The sequence below is a fragment of the Rhinoderma darwinii genome, chromosome 8 (genome assembly GCF_050947455.1).
Source record: "Rhinoderma darwinii isolate aRhiDar2 chromosome 8, aRhiDar2.hap1, whole genome shotgun sequence".
In the NCBI taxonomy this organism is placed as follows: domain Eukaryota; kingdom Metazoa; phylum Chordata; class Amphibia; order Anura; family Rhinodermatidae; genus Rhinoderma; species Rhinoderma darwinii.
This window is the reverse complement of record NC_134694.1, coordinates 34,594,065-34,600,064: the sequence shown is the minus strand read 5'-3', so window position 1 is coordinate 34,600,064 and position 6,000 is coordinate 34,594,065.

The following is a 6,000-nucleotide window of genomic DNA, read 5'->3' as shown; positions in this document are numbered from 1 at the left end:
GTCCACTCAGGGGCTTTGCAAATGCGACAGGTTCCCCCAAACCATTCCTGCTAAATTTGAGCTCCAAAAGCCAAATGCCGCTCTTTCCCTTCTAAGCCCTGCCGTGGGTCCAAACAGAAGTTTATTAACACATGTGGGGTATTGTTTAACTCAGGAGAAATTGCTTTACAAATGTTGTGGAGCTTTCTCAGAATTGCTTGTATAGGTAAAATCATTCCGAAGTTTCTACCACATAAATTGAAACGTCAGATTTGAAAAATGAGGCTCTGCCAGGAAGGTCAAAAGTGGCCAAAGCGGGAAGGGGTTAAGTTGTGTCGGTTTTGCTAGCTTCTATTTGCAAGCAGTCGATTCATTTACAATATCATACAGCAACACACTCTGGTTTAACCCCTTCAGGACTGAGCCTGTTATGACCTTGAGGACGAAGCAGGTTTTTTCAAATCTGACATGTTACCTTCTGTAGTAATAACTTGGGAATGCTTTTACCTATCCAAGTGATTCTGAGATTGTTTTCTCGTGACATATTGTACTTTATGTTCGTAAAACAATTTGGTCAATAAATTCAATATTTATGTGTGAAAAATACCAAAATTTTAAGAAAATTTGCAATTTTATAAAATTAAATGTATCTGCTTGTAAGGCCGACAGTAATACAACACAAAATAGTCACTATTTCATAACTCCCATATGTCTACTTTATGTTTGCATCGTTTTTTGAACATTTTTATTTTTCTGGGAAGTTACAAGGCTTAGAACTTCAGCAGCAATTTCTCATATTTTCAAGAAAATTTCAAAAGCCCATTTTTTTAGGGACCAGTTCAGTTCTGAAGTGGCTTTGAGGGCCTTACATATTAGAAAGTCCCCATAAATCACACCATTTTGAAAACTGCACCCCCTCAAAGTATCCAAAACAGCATTCAGAAAGTGTTTTAACACCATAGATATTTCTCCGGCATTAAAGCAAAGTAGAGGTGAAATTTACAAATTTCATTTTTTTTGGGGCAAAATTCACTTGTAATGCAGTTTTTTTCTGTACCACAGAAAGCTTTACCAGAGAACCGCAACTTAATATTTATTGCCCGGATTGTGCGGTTTTTAGAAACATCCCACATGTGGCCCTAGTGTGCTAATGGACTGAAAAACAGGCATCAGAAGCAAAAGGAGCACATAGAGGATTTTGGGGCCTCCTTTTTGGCACCATGTCAGGTTTGAAGAGTTTTTGTGGTGCCAAAACAGTAAAAAGAAAAAAAAAATTTGACCCCACTTTGGAAACTACACCCCTCAATGAATTTTGCTAAATATATTTTAATTAGTTTGTGAAGATGAAAATCTACCTTTTTTTCTGAAAAAAAAAGACATTTTACAAGGAACAAAGGAGAAAAAAACACCACAGCATTTGTAAAGCAATTTCTCCTGAGTACAGAAATACCCCATATGTGGAAATAAACTGCTGTTTGGGCCCACAGCAGGGCTTAGAAGGGAAGGAGCGCTATTTGGCTTTTGGAGCTCTGATTTAGCTGGAATGGTTCTCGGGTGCCATGTCGCATTTGCAAAGCCCCTGAGAGGCCAAAACAGTGGAAACACCCCAAAAGTGACCCTATTTGGGAAACTACACCACTTACGGAATCTATCTAGGGATATAATGAGCATTTTGACCCCACAGGTCTTTTGCAGAATTTATTAGAATTTAGACCATGAAAATGAATATCAACATTATTTCCACTAAAATTTTTAATTTTTTAATATTCACAAAGAATAAAGGAGGAAAAAGCACCCCAACATTTGTAAAGCAATTTCTCCCGAGTATGGCTTAACCCAGACATGGGCAAACTACGGCCCGCGGGCCACATACGGCCCGTTAGGCTTTTTAATCCGGCCCGCCGAACTTGTCCAAGATATATCCGTCCTCAGCAGCTGCTAGTTCGCGCAGGAGGACGGATATATCCGTCCTGTGATCGCGCGGGTACTGACAGTTTACCCACGCGATCAGCGGCAGGAGCACGGCTGTTATACACAGCCTGGCTCCTGCTGCAACTGCCGGAATCGAAGCACGCGCCGATTCCGGCAGTTTAACCCATTAAATGCCGCTGTCAACAGTGACAGCGGCATTTAATGTGTTTGACAGAGGGGGGAACTCCCTCTGTCTCCCGATCGGCGCCCCCGCAAACAAATCGCGGGTCGCCGTCGGGTTTCCATGACAGCCGGGGGTCTAACAAAGACCCCCAGGTCTGTCTTCAGCATCTGCCTGTTAGGCGATGCCAGAGGCATGACCTAACAGGTTGCCTGTCAGTTTTACACTGACAGGCAATAATGCTTTGGTATACGAAGTATACCAAAGCATTATATATGCGATCGGCACATCGCATAGTGAAGTCCCCTGGTGGGACTAAAAAAAAAAAAGTAAAACCGTTAAATAAAGTTTGTGAAAAAAAAAATAAAAAAAATTACAGTCAAAGTCAAATAAAACTACTTTTTTGCCCCAAAAAGTGGTTTTATTTAATAAAACGGTCAAAACAAAATCACACACACACATATATGGTATCCCCGCGATCGTAACAACTTGACCAATAAAATGAACACATTAATTAAACCGCCGGATGAACGGCGTCCAAAGAAAACGCAAAAAACAACGGCAAAATTCTCTCTTTTCTCCCATTCCCCCCATAAAAAATAAAATAAAAGTTCATCTATAAGTCCTATGTACCCCAAAATAGTACTAATGAAAACTACACATTGTCCCGCAAAAATCAATCCCACGTACGGCCACATCGACGGAAAAATAAAAAAATTACGCCTCTTGGAACGCGGCGATGCAAAAACAAGTAATTTTTTTCTAAAAGGGTTTTTATTGTGCAAGCGTAGAAAAAACATATAAAACCTTTACACATTTGGTATCCCTGTAATCGTGCCGACCCATAGAATAAAGTTAACATGTTATTTACGCTGCATAGTAAACGGCGTAAATTTATAACGTGAAAATTAATGCTGGAATAGCTGCTTATTTTCAATTCTCTCCTAAAATAAAGTTAATAAAAGTTAATCAATATGTTATAAGCATCTAAAAATGGTACAATTACAAAATACAACTCGTCCCGGAAAAAACAAGCCCTTATACGGCTATGTCGACGGAATAAAAAAAGAGTTACGACTCTTGGAACGCGACCGTGGAAAAACAAAAAATAATCCTTGGTCATTAACGTGCAAAATGGCCCGGTCATTAAGGGGTTAATGTGGCGCGTATTTCTCTTTATTTCACTTTAATTTTCACTTCGTTTCACGTCACCATTAAGCCCTTCGGTTTTCAAAGAGTACAATATCAGCCGTCACTTTGCCACGAAGCATGCAAACTATGCTAGCAAGCAGTCAACACAAGAACGGGCGGCTACTGCTCAGAGGTTGGCAGCTAATTTACAGAGTCAACAGAACTTTTTTCTTGATAAATCACAGTGCGTATGTTATTTTAATCTATTTACATTTCCTCCTCCCAGTATCTGCGAAATAGTATGTAAATGCCATATCTTGCATATTCCTTGAGACAAATTTATTAACTGATAAGGGCTATTTTTCACATTTGAAAGACAGTTAATAAATTGGGTTGTAGTGTTCTTACTGTGCTATGAGGTTTGCACACACTACATTTAATGCTTTAGTATATCCGGCCCAAACACTCCCTCCAAATGCTCCTGGCCCGGCCCCTCTGTCAAATTTTAGAACCCATTGTGGCCCGCGAGTCAAAAAGTTTGCCCACCCCTGGCTTAACCCCACATGTGGTCAGAATTTTATTTTTATTTTTTAAATTAAAAATTAATTAACCCTTTCTGGACTGATCTATTTTTTGCTTTTTTATTTTCTTTTTTCCCTCCCCGCCTTCCAAGAGCCATAACTTGCGGGACCTAATGTAGTATTTATTGGTACAATTTTTTGGTACGTACAACTTTTTGAGAACTTTTTATTAAAAAAAAATGTAAGATCAAAGGTGGCCAAAAAACTGTGATTTGGGTGTTTTAAATTCTTTATTATGTACGGCGTTCACCGTGCGAGTTAAATAACTATATTGTAATATTACGGACGCAGTGATACCAATTTGGTGTATTTCTTTTAATTTTTTCACATTGCTTTAGTGAAAAAATGTGAAAAGGGTTTTCATTTTTTTTTCACTAATAACTTTACTTTTTTTTCTGTTTTTACACGTTTTATTAATCCTTCTAAGGCCTCATGCACACGACCGTAAAAACACCCGTTATTACGGGTCGTAATTACGACCCGTAATAACTGGCTCATAGACTTCTATTGGCCACGGGTACCTTCCCGTTTTCTTACGGGAAGGTGCCCGTGCCGTTGAAAAAGATAGAACATGTCCTATTTCAGGTTGCAATAACAGCACGGGCAGCCCATAGAAGTCTATGGAGCTCCCGTAATGACGGGTGGCTACGTGTGTGCACCCGTCATTACGGGAGCGTTGCTAGGCGACGTCGGTAAATAGTCACTGTCCAGAGTGCTGAAAGAGTTAACTGATCGGCAGTAACTCTTTCAGCACCCTGGACAGTGAATTCCGATCAGAATATAGAGCAACCTGTAAAAAAAAAAAAAGACGTTCATACTTACCGAGAACTTCCTGCTTCCTCCAGTCCGGTCTCCCGGCCGTTGCCTTGGTGACGCGTCCCCCTCGACATCCGGCCCGACTTCCCTAGATGACGTTTCAGCCCATGTGACCGCTGCAGCCAATCACAGACCAATCGCAGGCTGCAGCGGTCACATGGACTGCCGCGTCATCCACGGATGTCGGGCTGGATGTGAAGAGAGGGACGCGTCACCAAGACAACGGCCGGGTAAGTATGAATTTCTTTAACTTTTATTACAGAAAGGGCTGTCCCTTCTCTCTATCCTGCACTGATAGAGAGAAGGGGCTGCCGATTAGTGCAGTGTAATTTTGCAGCCAAAAACGTGCCCGTAAATACGGGTGGAATACGGGTGACACCGGGCCCATATTTACAGGCACGGGCCCGTAAATACTGGTGCAAAACGGGTCGAATACGTGTGACACCGGACCCGTATTTACGCCAGCATTTACGGGTGGGAAAAAAATACGGTCGTGTGCATGAGGCCTAAGGGACTTGAACCAGCGATCATTAGATAAATAAATACTAATGTATTGCAGTATATTGTCATTTTTACAGGCTACTGTAACAGCGCGATCGCTGTTCCTGTCCGTTAGTCCCGGGTGTCAGCTGTAATACACAGCGCGAACCCGCTCCATACATCCCCTCCGCACACCACGACATGCTATTAAGTCGTGGTGCACGAAAGGGTTAATGCGTAACGGGTGGTGCGGAGTGAAAATTACAATTTTTCACCGATATGCCATTTTAGTGCATAATATGTTGTGCCCAGTTTGTGCCACTGAAGACAAATACCTCATAAAATATTAATCGGGTTCTCCCAGGTATGGCAATGCCATATATGTGGACGTAAACTGCGGTTTGGGCACGCTGTAGGGCTCATAAGAAAGGGAGCGCCATTTGGAGTACAGATTTAGCTTGGTAGTAGTTTTGTTTCGGGTTTTACTTGTATTTCAGTTTATAATGTGAGGGCATATGTAAACTGTGCGGAGTACATCAGGAAATAAGGTAGTATAATAATGGGGTAAATAAATAATAATCCGCAGATATGTGGCCAGTGTCGCACAGATAAATGGTGCCCGATCTTATCCGCTTTTAGAACACTGCACATTTTGCATCGCCATATTCTGAGAGCCAGAACTTTTTTTATTTTTTCTCCACCGGAGCGGTGTGAGGGCTTATTTGTTGCGGGACAATCTGTACTTTTCTTTGGTACAGTTTTGGGGTACATGCAGTTTTTTTTATCACTTTTAATTCCATTTTTGGACAAGCAAGGTGACCAAAAACCATGAATTCTGACAATGTTTTTACTTCTTTTTTTTTTTACGGCGTTTACCCTGGGCTATAAATTTCAATTTTACTTTATGCTGCAGGTCGATAC